Here is a 19,596-nt window from a genome sequence, read left to right as displayed (position 1 = left end):
GCTTGTAAACACATTATATGTACTATATGTTACACTATCATCTTTCACTCTAGGTAAGCACACATGTATGTATATACCATTAATTATTATCTCATAAATGTCATTTTTCTAAAAGGATAAATCATATTAGAGATAAAACTTAAGTATGAAAAACAGTTTACAAGGACTATTGACAGAAAAACGGTCCTGAATAAATTGATGATCCTATGTAATACTTACATTCCAAGTGATACGATAACACTAATTCAAGAACCTGGGTTGAATTATGGGCCTTTAAGTAAGTCATATGGAAAAGTCACACAATCAAGATACTTCAAAAGTGTTTTTGCCAAGGTTGGAGAACCCCAGTATTTTAATAGATATAGGTGAATCAGGTAAGATTGATAAATTCCTAAGCTTTGGACTACAGTTTGGAAACCCAGTAAAATAGCTAAGGATCTTACAAGTTACAACAAAAACACTACCCAGCCATATCAAATTGGAACTGGGTTATATGATATTGATAATTATCATAAAGAATTCTAAATATCAATCTCAATATTTTGTAAATCTTGAACAGAGATAGTGATAAAGTGGTATGTAATGAAACAGATTGTTTCCTTTACATTCTCTTCTAAAGCCTATAATCTACCCAAAGCATCATTCACTTCACAGCAGTTTTTAGTTACTTTGTTTTTTCTGGGTGCACTTTACTACAATTCTCAGATTACGCTATCACATCATGTTGAAATAACACCATAGGTGTACAGAAGGATTCAGACAACACATTACATTATGTGAATGACATGAAATGAAATCCACCATCTCATCTGATGTACATGTAATTATATCACTTCGAACTAATACGTTTTAAGACTGGCCATTTTCTCTTAACTCCCTCTCAGTGAGTAAAAATAAATTGCTCTGGTTTGCAAGAATCCTGTTTCTTTTCCATTTCAATGAACTCAAAATACTCATGAATTCAAGTTATGTATGATCATGGACACAGTACAGAAATTTTGCAAGCAAGCACAATGTTTTGTGAAAATAAGACGTTGATTGAATTCCTTGATGTTTATGGCATTCTCTTCCGACAAAAATATTGCTCACAAAAAGTAGATATCATATTATCCCATGAGCTGTTGTGTAGAAATATTTCCCCCAGCTTTCAGCCTCAGTGAAAGAGTGGCTGCATAACAGCTTTCCTGGTAATACACGTCTGTACTTGTGCCCTCATACATAGCCAGGTAGTCTAGTTCCTATACAGTATCAATACAACGTCCTAGAGACCATGTTTGCATCCAGACTAATAGCGAGACAACAAGTGTATCATATTCCAGGCCAAGACATATACTTCCATGGCAAATTTTATGATCTGTTCTATACAGCCACTAACACTAGATAGATATTGGTAAGGATTTTCTTTTCCTCAGTCTGCACTTCTGATCTTGTCCCATCTGTACATAAATCATTGTAAATTAACTGGCTTTTGTCTGACACCCATGAACTTCTGCAGCTGCTAAATGCACACACATCAATACTCCATCATTTACATGTGCGTGTTTTCTCTCTCTGTGTCTCATCACACAACTCTATACATGTCTGGGGACATGATCTTTGCTGCACTCTTTGTTCCAGGGAAAATGCTGGGTTTTTGTGGAGATTCCAAGGAAAAGCAGATTTAGACACTTGGGATAAAGCAGGATAAATTATCATTTGCTACTTTGTGTAGTAGCTATTATCCTAAAAATAATTCAGCACCATTGTGACTTCAGATTGTACATTCCAAGAAATATTTAGTCAATTAGCACAAACAACAATTTGAAATCGTGGTGTACACTCATACCACTCACTCATACCAACAACAAATCTATAAGTTATAGTCTAAGTATACACCAAGTTAAATATCTGAGGAAAAATGTATAGAAGGGACAGTATACATGTGTATAGACAAAATCTAATCACATATTGCCTCAAAGCAATAGTCTAGTTCCTATACGGTATTATTACGATTTACATTTCCACTCGCAGTATAGTCAAAGTCGTTATACTCAAGTAGAAGTCCTGAGATGCATGAGATGCAATTTAAAAATCATCCACAGCCACCAACACAGTCATTAACATCATGTCTTTGTTAATCAATCACAAAATTCTAACCAATAACACAGTCCCTCATAAAGTTAGTGTTTACTTATGTAATGTCCAAATATGGCGTATTTGTCAGCTCTGGATGCTACTTTACACTGTTTACGTCGCTATAACGATTGGGGTTCATTGATTGGACATTTTGTGATGATTGAGAGACTTTGACCAGATGGTTTAGTTCAAGACCATGTTGGCATCCAGAGTAGACTATCTATATAGGACCTGACACTATCAGTAGGACAAATGTTGTGAAATACCCATTACAAAATTATTATGAATGAAGACTTCTAAATGTCATACAAGTGTTAATCAATCCGAATTTCATAAATACTAGTCTAGTTCCTGACAGACCATATTCCGTAGTACATTATCTTCATACTATATACTGTCTAGTCAATCCTGTTTTTTACTCTCGCACAGAATTCTCTACTTCCCCCAACAGAGTTCATATAAACATGACATCGCGTCCCCATGTGATTCTAGTTTAAACAGACTGGAGGTAGCAGAGGTGGAGTCCTGGTTGGACATTTGCATATCATATCAGTAATAGAAATATGAGAACGATGATGATAGCCTGTCAATTTGTGATGGATTACTACTGACATGCACCATTTGCACTTCGCCCACCATGGGGTTGAACCACAATTAACGCCTTGAGTAACAGGATTGGCTACATGGTATAGTATGAAACGTAGTATGAATATGGTCTGTCAGGAACTAGACTACATACAAATGTAAATACTGACATTGTCAAACATTGCAATACAAAAGTATATACTATTTGTTAGCCAACATGATACAAATGTGGACATTTTAGAAAATCTTGCATTTTCCAAATTGTTACATGCATCTAATTATGGAAACCCCTGAATGTTATTTTTCCCAGATTTTCAGTAAAGATATATTTTAAGCTTTCTCTTGCACAAGGGTGATAAAATCTAAAGTGTTTCCTTTTTAAGTACATTTAACATTAAAATATCAGCGTGATATTACTACATTGATTGCCATCCCTAACACATACACAGAAATTACATTTAACATTAAAATATCAGTGTGATATTACAGCATTGATTGCAATCCCTAACACATACAGAGAAATTCAGTTGGTATTTTTTGTCGATGCAAATGACTGTAATTGGACTAAATTGAAACTGTAAATGACACATACTAGTGAATGGAAAGTAAATTAAATACGTCACCCTAAATTGATCAAATGTATAAAATAAATATTTCAATTCTTCTTTTGCGTATACACTTTATTTGACCTTTAAGTATGGCACATTTAGGAAAGAAATAAAATTCCAAACATGACCATATGACAGAATATGAGTAAAGAAATTCAGGATTAGACACAGGAACATTTTCCACCATAAATGACATATGTTCTAGACCTCTGCAAAATAACAATGCATTATGGCTACGGTCACATTGAAAATGTTCTAGTTATGCTATGCTGATTTAATTCAAACATCAAAATAAAATGTACAAGTCTGGACAGAAACTGGTTTCGAACCAATTTAACTGAATTAATTCAGTTTGTATCCACTTCAAATCAATTCAGGTGGGGACAAGACTATTGAGACTGTAAATATATGCATTAACTGAAGCAAAACACTGCCACATCCAGCCATCTATTCCTAATAGCTGTATGCCTATAGAGTAATGAAGGACAAGGTATTATCTTTTTCAAAAAGCTATTCTAAGAAACACATCTGTTCCAAGAATGCTGACCACCTCAAGGTCCAACTGCTAATACACCAACATTCATTTACATGTATACAACTAGTTATTTAGAATGTACCTCTTCCAATAGCAGTCTCAGACACATATTATTATTACATGTAGCTACAGCAAAACATATGACTTTCTTTGAAAACTTTCTAGGAAACCTACTGGGGGGGGGGGGGGGGGGGACGACCTTCTATTCTTGGAATACTTACTACCCTTCAGGTGGAAGCCACCAAGTACTATGCTTGGCCATCAATCCGTCTTCAATTTCACCATAGCAGTGCTATTCCACCTGCAGTCCATTTATGGAGGACAGGAGTGGGTGGGGAAGGGTATCTTAGCAACCACTCTTTAGAGTTCATGTTCTTCTGTTCTCCAGTGTAGATAAAACTAAAGGAAATACAATGGTCTATACCATAATATGAATTTAAGGTTAAGAGAAAATAAAGAGATTCTAAGGTTGACATTCCTACACCACCCATCACAAACCATTTGTAAAACAGCAACGACATAGCATGGCTTTTGAAGCAACGGTTTCCAGTCAATTAGGTCTCCAAATGTAGACTACTGAGATGACCTTGGAAATCTAGTTAATACATGCAGACTATCTAGTCATCAAACTTATAGACTATCAATCTATATATCATCAATGTCAGTAAAAAGACATTGCCAGGTACAGTTCTCTTCAAAACAGAGTCATTACAATAGTCTATGTACTCATAGCTTTCTCATCAAAATGACATGCACTTACTCAGCTTTCATAATCTAAGTTTGATGTCACTCCTGCAAACAGTAGGTCTGTCTACTGTATAGACTGCAGCAGATCATGTACAAAAGTTGACTGCAGCAGATCATGTACACATGTTGACTGCAGTAAATCTTGTAAAAATGTTTACTGCAGCAAATCATGTACAAATGGGCAAGCACTTGACAGTGCATGCTAGGTGGATGTCAAACAAGCCAACCCCTTAACTCAATTTCCTTGGTGACAGATCCTGTGTACACAACTTCAACGTTTGAACTGTGCATACATGTACATGTATATATACATACAGAAAATGTACTTTCTGGCAACCTAGCATAGCAAGTATCTGGCTGGCACTGACACTGATGAACACAGATATGCATAAAAATAACACTGTGCAGTAGCAATTATGTCTCAGCAGCTATAATATAACTGAAATTTATTTTGTTCAGTGTTAGTCTGGAATCTATTCTTACCTATATTTTATATCCTTGGAATGAAGTATCTTGGAATAGCCATTGTTCCATGTTACTATGGCAACACATGGACACTGCATTGAGGCTGTATTTCATATTCAGTACCATTCTTTGATACAACTTTCTATTTTATTTCTATATTCCAAGTAATAACATGAATTATTTTTTACAACAAAGTAATTTTACTCACTGAACTTCAACATTTTAAATATTACAGCCAAATGCAACCAACTTATTTCAATCACTGAACATTTTGAATACGACAGTATTAAAGCCAAATACAGCTTAGTTTAATCACTTTCTGATCACACATGGTTATGGAGTAGAGCAAAAAAAGTAGTTCATTTCATGGCGAAATTATTTTCGAAAAGTTACTGACATTTGCAGGTACTGTGTTTACCATTTCATGCATAGATTTCACATTTTACATTCATATTAAAATTTCTGGACAATTTCATGACAACAAAAGAATATGAGATGACGGTGGAACATTATGAGATACACTTTAAATAAAAATATAAAAATGATTGTCATCTAATTCTAATAGGTTGAAAATAATAAATTAACACAGAGGAGAGTCGTACATTTTGTACATGTAGACTTTGGCATGAAAACATCGAACCAGATCCATCCATCTATCAACATTTAACGATTTGAATTGCAAAAAACATTGATACTAAAGCTAGCAGAGAGTATGTATGACTAATCCTGAACGGCTATTGTGAATATCACTCACTTGACATTTTCAAAAGTTATAGTATACCCTGTACTAAAAGGGAATGCCATTCCAAGAAATAAAGGTATAATCTTTGGGTTTCATGATTTCACATCTCATAATTTTCACTCGGTTGCCAAGAAACATCAAATTGAAACTCTTTTTCACCTCTAATGTTCTTTCAGTGGAACACCATTGCATCATGGGTCTTGGGCAGGATTATTCATTAGATGCACACTGAATATTCATAACTCCTCAGGGCTTACTTCCTTCACATGAATAATTATTAGAAATGAGACCCTAAAGTTTATGAAAACACCTTTATTTCCTGGAGTGGTGTTCCCTTTACACTGGTTTATCTTAATGAGTGACAAATTTCAAATGAGCTTGTGAGTTTTACGATTCAGTCAAGTGGTAATATTCTGCCTTACAATAAGTTACATTCATACCAGCATGTTTCAGCATTGTCAGGATGCCAACATGATATTAAATCCTTTCTAACCTTCATTTTAAGAGAGTTCTAAGATTTGATGAAGGACAACATTAAACTAATTTCAGCATACCAAATATTTTACAGTGAAAGTGGTTGGCGCGTGTAAGTAGTGAATATCTAACTCATATGTATTCATTACACTATGTCACGTAATCTCCACAAGTTCTCCAGATGTTGGTTGTTACTACGAAGTTCTTTAGAAAATAGAATAATGCATCTCAGTTCATAATATCTACTCCAATACAACAGAGTTTCATATTCAATATGATACAAAATCAATACAGACAGACAGAATGACAAATTAGCTAGCAACTACCATTAGATGAATGCGGATCAATTTAAAGGTGAAAAGGTCATTCTAAAACCATAGTCTACACAGTCAGCAACAAATTTTATACCCAAACACAAACTGTGTCGATCAAATTTAATTACAATGTATGTTACATTTTACACTAGACTTCAAACCATTAGTTAACTCCTCAGCTATGTCTTCCTGCTATGTACAGCAAGTGGTGTAATTTATAGTCATCAGACTTGCCCCTTGACCTTTTGATTTGACAACAAATCTAAGTCTAGGCAATTAGAATTCCAGTAATGCCAACTTGGAAATAGTAATGATTTCACTGAGATTATTATTACTTCACACTAGTTCTATGTGATCACTGCAAATATCCACTTAACCTATCGGATTCTTTTAACTTATTGTCTGTGAATTATACCGGGGATCATATAAATGCATAGTCTGGAATGGATACCAACAAACATGGAGGTGTAAATCATAATGATAGGGTATAGGAACTAGACTAATAAATGCATGGCTTGGTCACATCGACATGTCGTTACATTGACTCCATGCGGTCCTTTTCCATTGGATGAATTCCAGGCTACTGACCGGTCAGCTACCTGTTAGCCTATGCTTCCCTTGTGATCTATGTTTACTGTATGGTATACATTTCCAACTGTTCCAGATGTGGATTACAGGCTTGTCCATGCTGTACAAGTACTTCCTCATCACTATTAGTATTTCTGGTTTGTGTCATTCATACAGACATGATGTATATACAACAAGCCGCTAACAACAGCCACATTTAATATTATATTCTTATATATATAGTCTACAAATCTAGACTACAACGACCACATTTGTTACATAAATCTATAAACCAGGATGGCCACATTTATAATACAAATCTATAAACCAGGATGGCCACATTTATAATATTGTAAAGTTGCACAAATCTACACTACAACGGCCACATTTATTATATAAATTTACAGACCACGATGGCCACATTTATAAAATTGTAATTTGTAGAGTCCACAAATCTAGACTACGATGGCCACATATTCTAGAGTCCACAAATTTACAGAGTACAATGGCCACATTTATAATATTCTAGAGTCCACAACAGCCACATTCATAATATTCTAAAGTCCACAAATCTACAGACTATGATTGCCACATGTACAATATTCTCCAAGGCATCCTGTAATAGACACCAGGCCTGTAATAAAACTTTGGAAACACTTGATGACTGTTTTACTGCAAACATCGTGTAACACAATTTACATGAAACTGCTCTTGCTGATAAAAATGCAATCAATTGGAAGACATGAATAGCCATCTGGTTATTGTAGCAGGGATATGATAAATATTATTGTGGATTACTACTGACACCAAGGGTCATATAAACTTTTTCTAATTTGTTACTAATTAACTTCCATGAATTGAGCTCACCACAACATATTAATTCCTTGTAAACAAGTTTCAATGAGTTTCTACTGGCTGTGTTTACTCAGTCTACAAACATTATTGACTCAGCCGCCTCATCAAAATTGATTTACTTTTGTTACAGGTTCAGCTAATCAATAGCACATAATGATATATAATAACAGCCATTATTCAATATTTCTTTATTTTGATTCCCTTTCCATCACCCTCGCCAGCTATCAATCTTCTTACCCTAAAAAGTGGTACAGCCCTACCTTTTTCAATAGTGGACCACTTTAAATAATGGTGTTACAGGGGTGGGAAAGGTGAAGATGATGAAGATGCTAAGATTAAGTTTCAAAATGGAAATGGATAATTTTTCATGCTGACCTTTCACAGCATACATAAAACATTTCATCTATTTCTTTAACTTCTACAACAAATACCATGTTTTCTGACAGTAACACAACTAATTTTCAAAAATACCTACCCTAATTCATACCAAGTTGTTTTTCAGTTTCCGCAAGACGACCCTGAATTTTTCAGATCAATGTCCCAATAACAACACATGATCATTACTTGATTTTACGAATTGGAACTCAATTGATTTTCTTTCTAAGGAACACGCTATTTTTCTGCATGATGGAAAACATATTTTCTACTTGGGTGAATAGCATTTGACATTTTCAAATCCATTCAGCGTAGTCTCTGTCGCACTGCACTACAAACAAGATGTGTGTTTTCTTACACTTCATCAATTTCGATGACAAGATCTTTGTAAACACTACACTTAGCATTGTGTTTATCAAACCTTTTCAAAATGTTTGAATCTTAGATTTGATGGAATAATAAAACAAATGATAAAGGAATATGTCTCATTAAGAAATGTGAAAAGGAAAAGGCAAGGCAGGTTTTGATGAATCATACTATTTGAGATAGTTTGGTATGCAAATATAATTAACATACTAGTCTAGGTGCTATACATGGTGGGTTCAGCATTCTATGATCTCTCTCCAGATCCTAGTCAAATGTCCATATTTTATTCTTAACATCAAAAGCGTTTATCATAGTTTAATGCTATTAGAGCATTGGTGTAAACGTGATGACATTATCGCATCTTCACCCAACTTACTTTCAAAATGGAGGTTGAGTTTGTAATAAACTGCACAAAGTAACCAATTACAACTGCCTGTTAAAGTACGACAGATTACTGACATGCGCTGTTCACCCTTTCGCCAGCAGGAGATTTAGCTAGATTATTGTTCATTTGACTATACATGGAGAGAGAGATTGTAGAAAATCAAACCCACTACGTATAGCATCTAGACTAATACTAATAAGTGAATCAATTTACCTGGTAGCTGTACACTGAAATATAATTACAGGATGAATATCTATTTTTGATATAAAATAACTCCATGCAATTTAACTTTTCTATTTTGATAATTTCTGTGCCATTAACAAGTAACATTTTGCATTTTGAAACCTTATGCATCCATCATACAATTAATCAAACACCCAACCCACTATCTATGAGATGTAATGCATAGAATATAAGACATTACACCTGATCAAGTCCTAAAATTACTGATGGACTGAGAAAACAATATAAATCAGTTTTAGATTTCCAATACACAGACTAGCTGATTGGATGATATGAAGTCCACAAGACATAAAGCTATGAATCACTTGGAAACTTTTGACCTTACGTCTTATTTTTATTGTCAATGGAAAAACATATGTAAGTGTAAACGAAATACTGTCTGAGCCAAGATTAAATGAATTTACATTCAAGCTACTCTACATAGAGATGGATTACGTGCAATACAGCCTGGTATAAAAAAATAAATAGGTTTACGAGATCTCATTTATGTACATTGAAATAAGCAAAGGAAAATTACAAATCAAAGTATTCATTCACTTCAACAAGAAAGAATATGTGGTGGTAATAATGTTCAGGCATTCTGGTATTCTTCCCACTCCATACAACCATTTTATCCATTATTAGTAATTTTTGTAAAATTATGCAGCTTGAGAGGTTAAAGGTCGTAACTTTTTTGACTTTGATGTTTACCTTTCATGGAAATGTATCCATTCTATTTAAACTACTTCAACACTCACTATCTCTAGACATTGGTGCAGCTCTAATCTGAATTTGTAGATGACAGTTTTGGTACCAAATTCTGAACAACTCTCTCTTGATTTCTAAGTCTCTTTGTGTACACTTAAAGTAAAATGTACCACTGGAACAAATCTCGAAAATCAAAGTTCTCCAATTCTTGCCAAACTTTCTTTTGAAATATTAAAGAAATTTCTAAGTTCTCTATCTTGTTTTCAAGGAAATCATCAATTTTTATAGTGTTATAAACACAGTATTTGGTGCCCATACTCAGACACTAAATTTTGGTGATATTGATTTTAAAAATTTGTATGGTAAGGCTGTAACCCCAGATTTTTCTTGATCTTAATTGAGAATGGGTTGAAGTTTTCTTGAACAAATTAATAGGAAAAGTTTAAAGAGTTAATTTCTGAGGCACATTCTACTTAAAGCACTTCTAACACACTGCCAACTCTGATTTGTTTCAACATATATATATGGTATGTATGAATGTATGCCGAGTGTATTTGTTTTCACATCATATCAAATAATCTTCTCTGGTATGAAAATTGAACGAATGGATTTTGTAGAAACTTGATTTTCAAGTTCAATTCCAGAGGATGACAATTTCATTATTAAATTTCATTATCCTAATATGAGGATCATGTTACAATAGATGTTTGCTTTATTTTCATTATCGACTAAAAATATTTGATAGGGAAATCAGAAGTGTGCGCAATATCAAATAGCAACCATATTACAAATACCAATGTTATCTCAGATATCTCCTATTGCTACATGTTCAAAAGTCACTAGCTGTACTTCAGGAGGTATGTTTATAGAATCAGCCTTGAGATGGATACATGGAAACTTTTAGCAAACATGTTAACTTTCCTTAATTTATCCTATAAATTTATAGCTACAGTTCATGTTGATACCTCTAGGCAGAACCCTATGATCTGAAATTTAAATCCCAGGACAATAACCTGTGATTGTCTTGTCAGCATCTACAGACCAAATGTCATGTTTATTCACAATAATATCCAACTGAGTGGGCATTTTGTATAAAAAAAAATCTCTTACCAAAACAGTAAGACAGCCACTTGCTGAAATTTGCAATTCTACTTCCTCAAAAGTTTGGTGGCTTTTTCAATTGTTTCTCCATTTCAAAATGATAAATGGTTATTTTTGAAGTGGATCATCAAAACTTCAGGTCTATTCTGTGTTATAATGTGTCATCTTGGAATAGCCAATAAAACTCTCAAATGTGCCTGGAAGAATTTCTTGGACTGAGAGTGGGTGAATTTGTGCCATATCTACACCATAAATGTTTGCTTTAACTATAAGAGACATTTGATTATTGTTGTTGTTGTTGTTGTTGTTGTTGCTATTGTTTTTGTTTGGGTCATCATCATATCCTATTTTGACTTATTTCATAAACAATATATATAGAGTAGAATACAGTGCACATAAAAAGACCCAAACCAACCAAATCCCTACACGCTTATAGGACACAGAACATACAAATCAACAACTGAGATATTTAGATATTAGTCCATAAATATTTATCTTCATTCAACTGCTGGAAATGCAGGTGACACAAAGTACTTCATCACTACAAGCCAACGCCAAAAAGTAATCAAACCTATTGTCACCAATTTTTTCCAGCTGAATGAAGAAAATATTGGAAAAAAATTTACTATCTGCACCAGCTAAATACCAGGAAAATGGGGAACTTTATAGCAATGTTGAACATTTTGGCTCATATTTTGAACATCACAGAACCAATGACATAGATATGTGTGTTGTCACGATATAAATCTGGTATTTTCTATTCAAACACATACACACTCCATACAAGTTGGCTTGCATAATGGTATATATAATACAATAATTCTATCATTTTGCATTTTTCCTCTGAAAATGTGAAATGCCAAAACAAGTATCAGCATGTCACATCAGTATAGCCATTAAAATTTAACTGCATACAAATGCCAATATTGCTACATGAGATTTAGAAATCGATTCTCTAATGCTAACAATGACTAGACAGGTACTTAGAAACATAACAATCATAAATTTCATGTTCACATTCCACATTACAAGCCTTACAACCACTAACAATGATTCTTTGTTAGAAACGGCTCATCAAGGAAAGGTGTCTTGAAAAGAATTCAAATTTTTGTAATACTTCACGGTCTCTTGTGACACAGTGTGATGTTAATACTGTCTCGCAAATAAATCCCTATGAATACCAGTCTGAGTCAATTAAGTCTGTATTCTTTACGTTGTGATGTTAGTATTCTGTAAACGTCTTTGGATTGGACTGTTAAATACTGGATAAAACTGTTAATGTTTACAGACACAATCCAATGAATATTTTTATAGTCTTGCTATGTGATTCAAAGTGAAATAAACATACAAATTACATAAAGGTTACATGTCTATTTCATGCATTTTAAATCGAACACAACTAGAACAGTAACCTATTACAAGGACTTTGAACAGGATAATAACATTTCCAATTTTTATGGCAAGAAAAGGTCTGAAGATGCAGGTTGTTTCAACACTGTTACGCACTTACATGAAGGACAGGGAGAGAATTATAGTATCGATATTTGTAATTCTGTGATGAGAAAAGGATTTGATGACAAAGGGTGTTTCAACACAGCTAGGCGACTCTTACATGAAGGGAAGAGACTGGATTATAAATAATCATAATCTGTATGATACCTGTAGGTTAGGAAACAAAGGGAGTCTAGTATATAAGAAAACAGACCTAGGGGTGGCATGAAATGTAATACCTAGAACCAGACGATATTTTGTTTCCTTGTTAATTTTTTTATTATTGAAATGAAAACATAGACAACATTAACAATACACCACCCACATCTGGATTATAACATTGATTATATAAAAAAATTATGCCATACTGGATTAATGCTAATGAGCAAAGGAAACATTTACAAATTCCTTTTCATACATCATATACTAGTACATGATAATTCATTAGCAAATGGTAAAAAAACAACACAGCCACATGTAACACTGTAAACCTTGTTATTTTCACTGCTAGAAAATTTTGCGATTTTACAGTCTTCATCTAGTTCTCAAAGACTTATTTTTACTAATTACCACACTGGTACATTGTGTTCATATACTATAAGGCATTTAGTCACTACTTATTTTACGTATTTGTTTTCCAGCAATACAAGCAAAAATAAGTCTTTTAGAGTGAATATGTCCAGGTTTACAGTATATTCTTACATAGTACTTAACAAGAGTAAATATGATATTTCTTTCTAGCAGGAAGTGTGCCCACAGCTTAAAGATTTGCCAATCCACTCATGGTTACAGGAGTGCAAACAACCACAAATCTGTCAGTCTAGGGTGCCCGGACATCCATTCACAGGGAAAATTACTCCCAGGGCCGAGATATTTTCATTACCATGGCATATACCATTTACACATACAGTGTGTATATAATGTGATTAACTGTTGTATGAATGTTACAAGAACTAGCCACTACATCATTCACTATTCACTATTTTTTTTGTATTCACTATTTTTCTGAATCTTAATCAGAATGTTCAATATTAGGAATTCAGCCATGTTTACAAAAATGTACATGTATACTAATATATATTAATAACATATTATAAAATGTATCACTTATATAAGCAGAGTCATCTATTCTGTATTTGGTCACCAACTCATTTTCAGTTGTTACATTCATCAGAACTACACATATTTGGTGCAAAATAAACATAAATGTTTCCATGTTTGCTTCAGTGTATGAATTTCATCAACCATCCTTTTGTACAGTTCCAATCTGTTCACATTTTAGTAAATATACAAATAATGTTACATGTAGTTTTCTTTAGTGTTGACATAATTACAATTCTACAGCCTTATCATTTGTAAATTAAACTACATGTAAACCTGTGTCAGCTTGAATTGTAAATACACAAAACCATCAAACTGAAGGATTCCAGTCTATTACATGTACGTCTTTTTACCATGCATGCAAGTGTAGTTCACAAAATATTAATTCAACATGAAACAAACAACTGAACTATTGTTAATGTTAATTAATTTCAACTGTGTTCAATAAATCATACCAGTAGTGACAAAAATTAATACTACGTAGGACCTGGGGAATCACCCTGCCTAACAACTTTGACAAAACAAAATATTTGAAGCAAAAACCATTAATTTTATAAACCCAAACAAAAAAATTAAGTGCAAGAAATTTTATAAAAATTATAACAAAAAATTTTTAAGCAGGTAATACACAACATCTCAAGTCTTCATATTGAATAGATTTGTACATTTGTAAAGATGATTTATAAGTGTGAAAATCAATACTAGGAACACCACAAAAAAATTTGTTATAATCTCTGGAGAGTAAAAAAAGTGTCGTACTAATACCTTTACAACCTGGCTCAGCAAAATCTTCAGTTTAACTGTTTATTAAGATCAAGCCAAGATCAAATTTCTCAAAATCTCTCCAAATGTTTGGCTGAAGTAATAAAAAAAGAAAAAGGAAAAAAAGACAAGAAAAAAATATTCAGAAATCTGTGGAAAAAAAGTAAAAATTACAAAGAGGAAAAAGTTATACCGAATAAAATGTATTTCTTTTTAGAAAGATAGGTAAAAGTTGAGGTTAAAACAGCCAACAATGGCATGACATGTTGTGTTTGGATTTCACACTGTATTAAATACTGCTTTTCCATACATGCACACACAAGAGACACACCCATCAAAATGTCAGTTTCCAATATAAATAATGAGACAGGACAACTTGTTTGTTGTTAGTTGTAACTGATAGCTTTATTGATAGCCTTGTTTAATATTTCAAATGAAAAAGCTCTGTACATCAGCCGTTGATCATTTGCTATGGGTTCATAAATATTGGTTGCCCTGTAATTCTGTCGCTAGTATATCTTCTACCTAATTTCACCAATGATTAGGCCTAAAAAAAAATTGTGTGGTTCCGATTACGCTCAATTTAAAATAGGTGGGGTAGGTATATTTTTATTTTTATTTTTTTTATATATATTTTTTTTCATGCAAGTGTCTAGTTCAAGTAGTTATGTTTTCCATATGGTCTCTGTGTTATTGGTTTCTTCTCATCAAGATAAACAGCCATTACTGGTATCTATACAACTGATACAAACTTGATATGGCTAAAATGATATTATACATATATATACATATTATATATATATATACATATTATATATATATATATATATATATATATATATATATATATATATATATATATATATATATATATATATATATATATATATATATATATATATATATATCATTATATATATATATGTGTGTGTGTGTGTGTGTGTGTGTGTACACACACACATAATTACCTCATTTACATATATTGTATATAAATGTATAATATATACACACAAAGGAATGTCAAGCCATCTGGCTAGTTATTCAAGTACTGACCACACAAGAAAACTGCCATTTTGAAAAGGTAACACGAAGGATTTAAAACCTATGCTATGTGAATATCAATACTAGTACCCTCAAGTCAGATATGGTAACCAAGGTAACATAATGAGAAATATTTAGTGGGTGGAAGGTATAGCGCTTTATAGTCCACACAAAACATGATCCATAGCAACAGCTCTGAAGAACACAATCACAATAAAATGTGCCTGCTTCCTGAGTTGTAATTATCAACAAGCCAAGTCTCTATCTCTTTCATATGTCTGACTTTTCTTCAAAATGGTGAGCATTATAATAGTGATACTAAAAAGGAGCATGGGGCAGATCAGAATAATTTTGTTATTTTTTGTTTCAAGTGAAGAATTCCATGTTTGTCTACTTACTCAAACATGTTACATGTAAATTCTACTAGTAATCATGAGAAGTACTGCACTGCATAATAAGAAACATGAATAAACAGTTTGATGACCAAATTTTGAAATTGGGTGCTCCCAAAATTGCTGCTGACGTCAAAATTTTAGAGAAAATGCACATCCTCAAACCAGTCAATACTATAATATGGAAATTTTTTAAACATTTCAAGGAACATAAATATAATTCTGGATAAGGTTTATGGCAGTATGTATTTACACAATCAAAATAGTGTCCAAAGTTGGCCAATGGCTGTGTAATTTACACAACTACATACAGTTACTATATGTATACTAAACATAAAACACATTGTCAAGCAATATCATTCTGTAATCACCGAACATTTTTCTTTCAGTCCAACTAACCAATTTCATGATTAGACAGGTTTGTTAAATTTACAAATGAAAAATGTATCAAATTTCATGATGAAGAGACCTAGCTTCTTTTTTTAAAATATTGTATGCAAGTATGGATCATTAGCTTTGTTGAATCATTCCTGTGGAACAGTTGGTACTGTAATGTTCAGGTATATGATTGTCTGTCATCACATCAAAACTCATCAATATCCTTCCTGCTCATTAATAAGGAAAGACATGGATCTAATGATTTTACAGAATTTCAGGGCCAAAGTAGTCAATATTCAACTGCCTCCAATTGTATAATCTCAATTTGTATTTTTCTTCCGGTATCATGTTTGCATTTAATTGTCTACTACTATTTTGCTATTTTCAATTTCCAGCTTTTCCTTTCTATAAAAAAAATGGCCTGAGGGAAAATAAAACTCTATAGGTCTTCATTAAATATCCTCAATATCTGAACATCTGCGATGAATATTTTTGATAAAGTAGGTCGTCATGTAAAAATACACAATATAACTGATTTTTGTACTGGCTCCACATGTAGTTACAAACTTGATCATCTTGCCAAGGACGTCTGGATTTCTAATAAACAAAATACAATGATTTCACAGAAAAGTAGCAAGCAAATTTAATTTTGAGTTGAACTGTGATCCATTTTTTGTATGCCTTAATCCAGTTAAAACCTAATCCATGCAATAATTGGACTGGTCCAAAGCTCAATTTGCCTGACTATAAAGGAACACATCTGTTTTGTACTGTACTCACCCTTGATATGAATTATCTGTGTATTCAGGCAGAATGTATGTTTCCCACAAGACATAGTTCAGTGTGTACAATGACTCATGCACGTATATGCTTTCCAAAACATGACAGCTTACAGCTGTACTTGCCAACATGGTAAACAGTAATCATTACTTTCATGCTCTAACACTTTTTAGATATTCCTATTTTGTCTTAAGTGAAAATTTCAACCCTATAATATTAAAAATGTACATGTTCAGACAGAAAAATTATTAAAAGCTAGCATAATATATACTGTTTCCTGAAGTTTGGATTTTAACAAAAACATTGCATCAACATGATCATTTAGTTATTATTAGACTTTTAGTCTACTGCTATGCATGTATCATGAGGTGAAAAAATTGTCTGGTTTTGCAAAATGCAATGTCCATAACATAAATATAATGAGATAATATGCAGTGTTGACCTGGAAACAATCAAAAGTTACAATAATGTACTTTCCAATCTTTTTCGGTTATTGCCTGCATTACTGAGAGTAGTCATTTTAGATGTGGCATTGGTGATAAGAAAGATGTTAGAGTGTACACAGGGAACATGACAAGGCATGTAAATTAAAGGCGGGTTGGCTGAATGAAAAATGACTTGTCAGTCGATTGGAGATTTCATTTGAACCTTAATGGTGAAATAATATGCCTGAGTAGGAGTTATCACCATGGATGTAACTTGGTTGTGAGCTTGTCTGCTCACTGGTGCCTATTAAATGGATCTGGTTAGAAGCCCTGTATTACTTTCAACAAAAGTGTAAATAAATAGATGATAACCCGGAAGAAAGTGTTTTCTTCTCGTATTTTTTCTTTTACATTGCTATTTTCATTTTTTTTTCCAGGAAACGTCCGCCGATACAAACACCTGATGTTCCGGGAAACAATTTTGACAGAGTCTGATTCTAAACTACCTCGCAAAAAATTATCAAAAATATTTCAAATAACTTGACAAAACATGATTATATCAAATTTGTGATGAAGTGTACGATTAATCTGACTGCGGTACACGTAAAGCAGACGGGTTGTATAACAGTTTAGTACAACACTAAAATTAAAACGAGACTCTTAAAATGGAAAATAGCTGAGTTGCACTGTTGCTGATAGTTTATAACACAAAACGAGCTTCACCGAAAACGTTGCATCAATATTCGAAACATGAGTACAACATAAAGTACATGGAAGAAAAAGGTGAGAAAAAAGCATGACCTCCGTAATTAGTTTTAAAATGTCAACAGTCACCAAATATTCACAACAAAAAACACTTTAGAAGATGGTTGCCAAACATGTTGAGCTAGCTGCGACATAGTACTTTCAGGTTTCGCTACGTGATCAACGAACGGCGGTACGGCCTAACAGTGTATAACACAGTGCAGTACGAATGTAGCGTTTACTGCCAACAGGTTTCGGTCTGAGCAAAAATCACACACAGACACGTTGCTAAACAGGTCGAAACACTTTGAAATGTCTACAAAATGTCATAAAAATAAAGAAAGTGAATTGCAGATGTTAAAAAACGAAAATCGACTGAGCCTAATACTCACCAAAATGGAAAAATAGTGGAGGCCACGCAACAAAAATAGCGACACGTGAAAAATATGGAAAAGCCTAGAGAATCAATATGGCGGATATGGTGTGCGAGGGGAATGCTCCTATGATAAATTTATATTTACGGGCATAAAAAGAGATAAATAAATCACATTGGAAAATAGGGTGAACTCTATTCATTTAAAATCAAATAATATAGTCACTACATTATGTACAATTGATTTGCAAATTCTTTGGCTATGCTTCATTTCAGAAACGGTTCAACAATGTTTAATGTTGATATGTCTGTCTCACCCCCGGAATATGATTAACTTTTGTGTTTGTAGTTTTTATATCTACACACTTCCGGGTAGGAGCGCGGGAAAATAAAATGTGTTTTCGTCACAAGTGAAATTGAAAATTTATATCATAGATGATTGTGAATTTTTCAAATTTCAGGAAAATAATGTTAGCAGCAACAAAATATAGTAAATGTGGTGTATGGGGGCACATACAAGTAAAGGGGGATATGTGAGTAAGCATGGATGTACGTATAAACACTAATACATCCATGGAGTAAGACGCTTGGCCGTCGTCGCGTCGTCGAGAAGCGCTGGACTGACTAGGTTAGATCTTTAGAGGGGGTTTCGACTTGCGCCCCCAATCGATTCCCTAAATATGAAAGTGACCAAAACCTTGCACTCTACAGTATAAAGATGGTCAGACGGTCAGAGCCAAAACCAACTTTGAAATATCAGATCTGAGCATGGAAGTACCATAGTATAGATTGTGTCGGGCTCAGATGAATTTTTTTTAAATCTATCATCCTATGTAAACATATGCCCGCTTAATTAAATCTTATGTTCTCTGAAATATATGAGTTTTATAGTCCTTATAAATGTTAGCCTTATTTGAAAATCACAGCCCGAATCGGTGCTATATT

The 19,596-nt window shown here is 33.3% G+C and overlaps 1 protein-coding gene across 2 annotated transcripts in view; it reads right to left on the bottom strand.

Moving 5' to 3' along the window:
- LOC144437575 (uncharacterized) overlaps positions 1–18,691 on the bottom strand; it is a 103,662-nt gene extending 84,971 nt beyond the window's left edge. For both annotated transcript variants that reach the window (XM_078126537.1, XM_078126538.1), the window contains exons 1-2: positions 18,671–18,691; positions 14,522–14,612 (exon numbers count right to left, since the gene is read on the bottom strand). The gene's annotated coding sequence lies outside the window, so the exon portion shown is untranslated. The remainder of the gene's footprint in view (positions 1–14,521; positions 14,613–18,670) is intronic.
- Between the last annotated feature and the right edge of the window lie 905 nt (positions 18,692–19,596).

The sequence above is a fragment of the Glandiceps talaboti genome, chromosome 7 (genome assembly GCF_964340395.1).
Source record: "Glandiceps talaboti chromosome 7, keGlaTala1.1, whole genome shotgun sequence".
In the NCBI taxonomy this organism is placed as follows: Eukaryota; Metazoa; Hemichordata; class Enteropneusta; family Spengelidae; genus Glandiceps; species Glandiceps talaboti.
The sequence above is the reverse complement of the archived record's forward strand: the minus strand, read 5'-3'. Positions and strand labels throughout refer to the sequence as shown.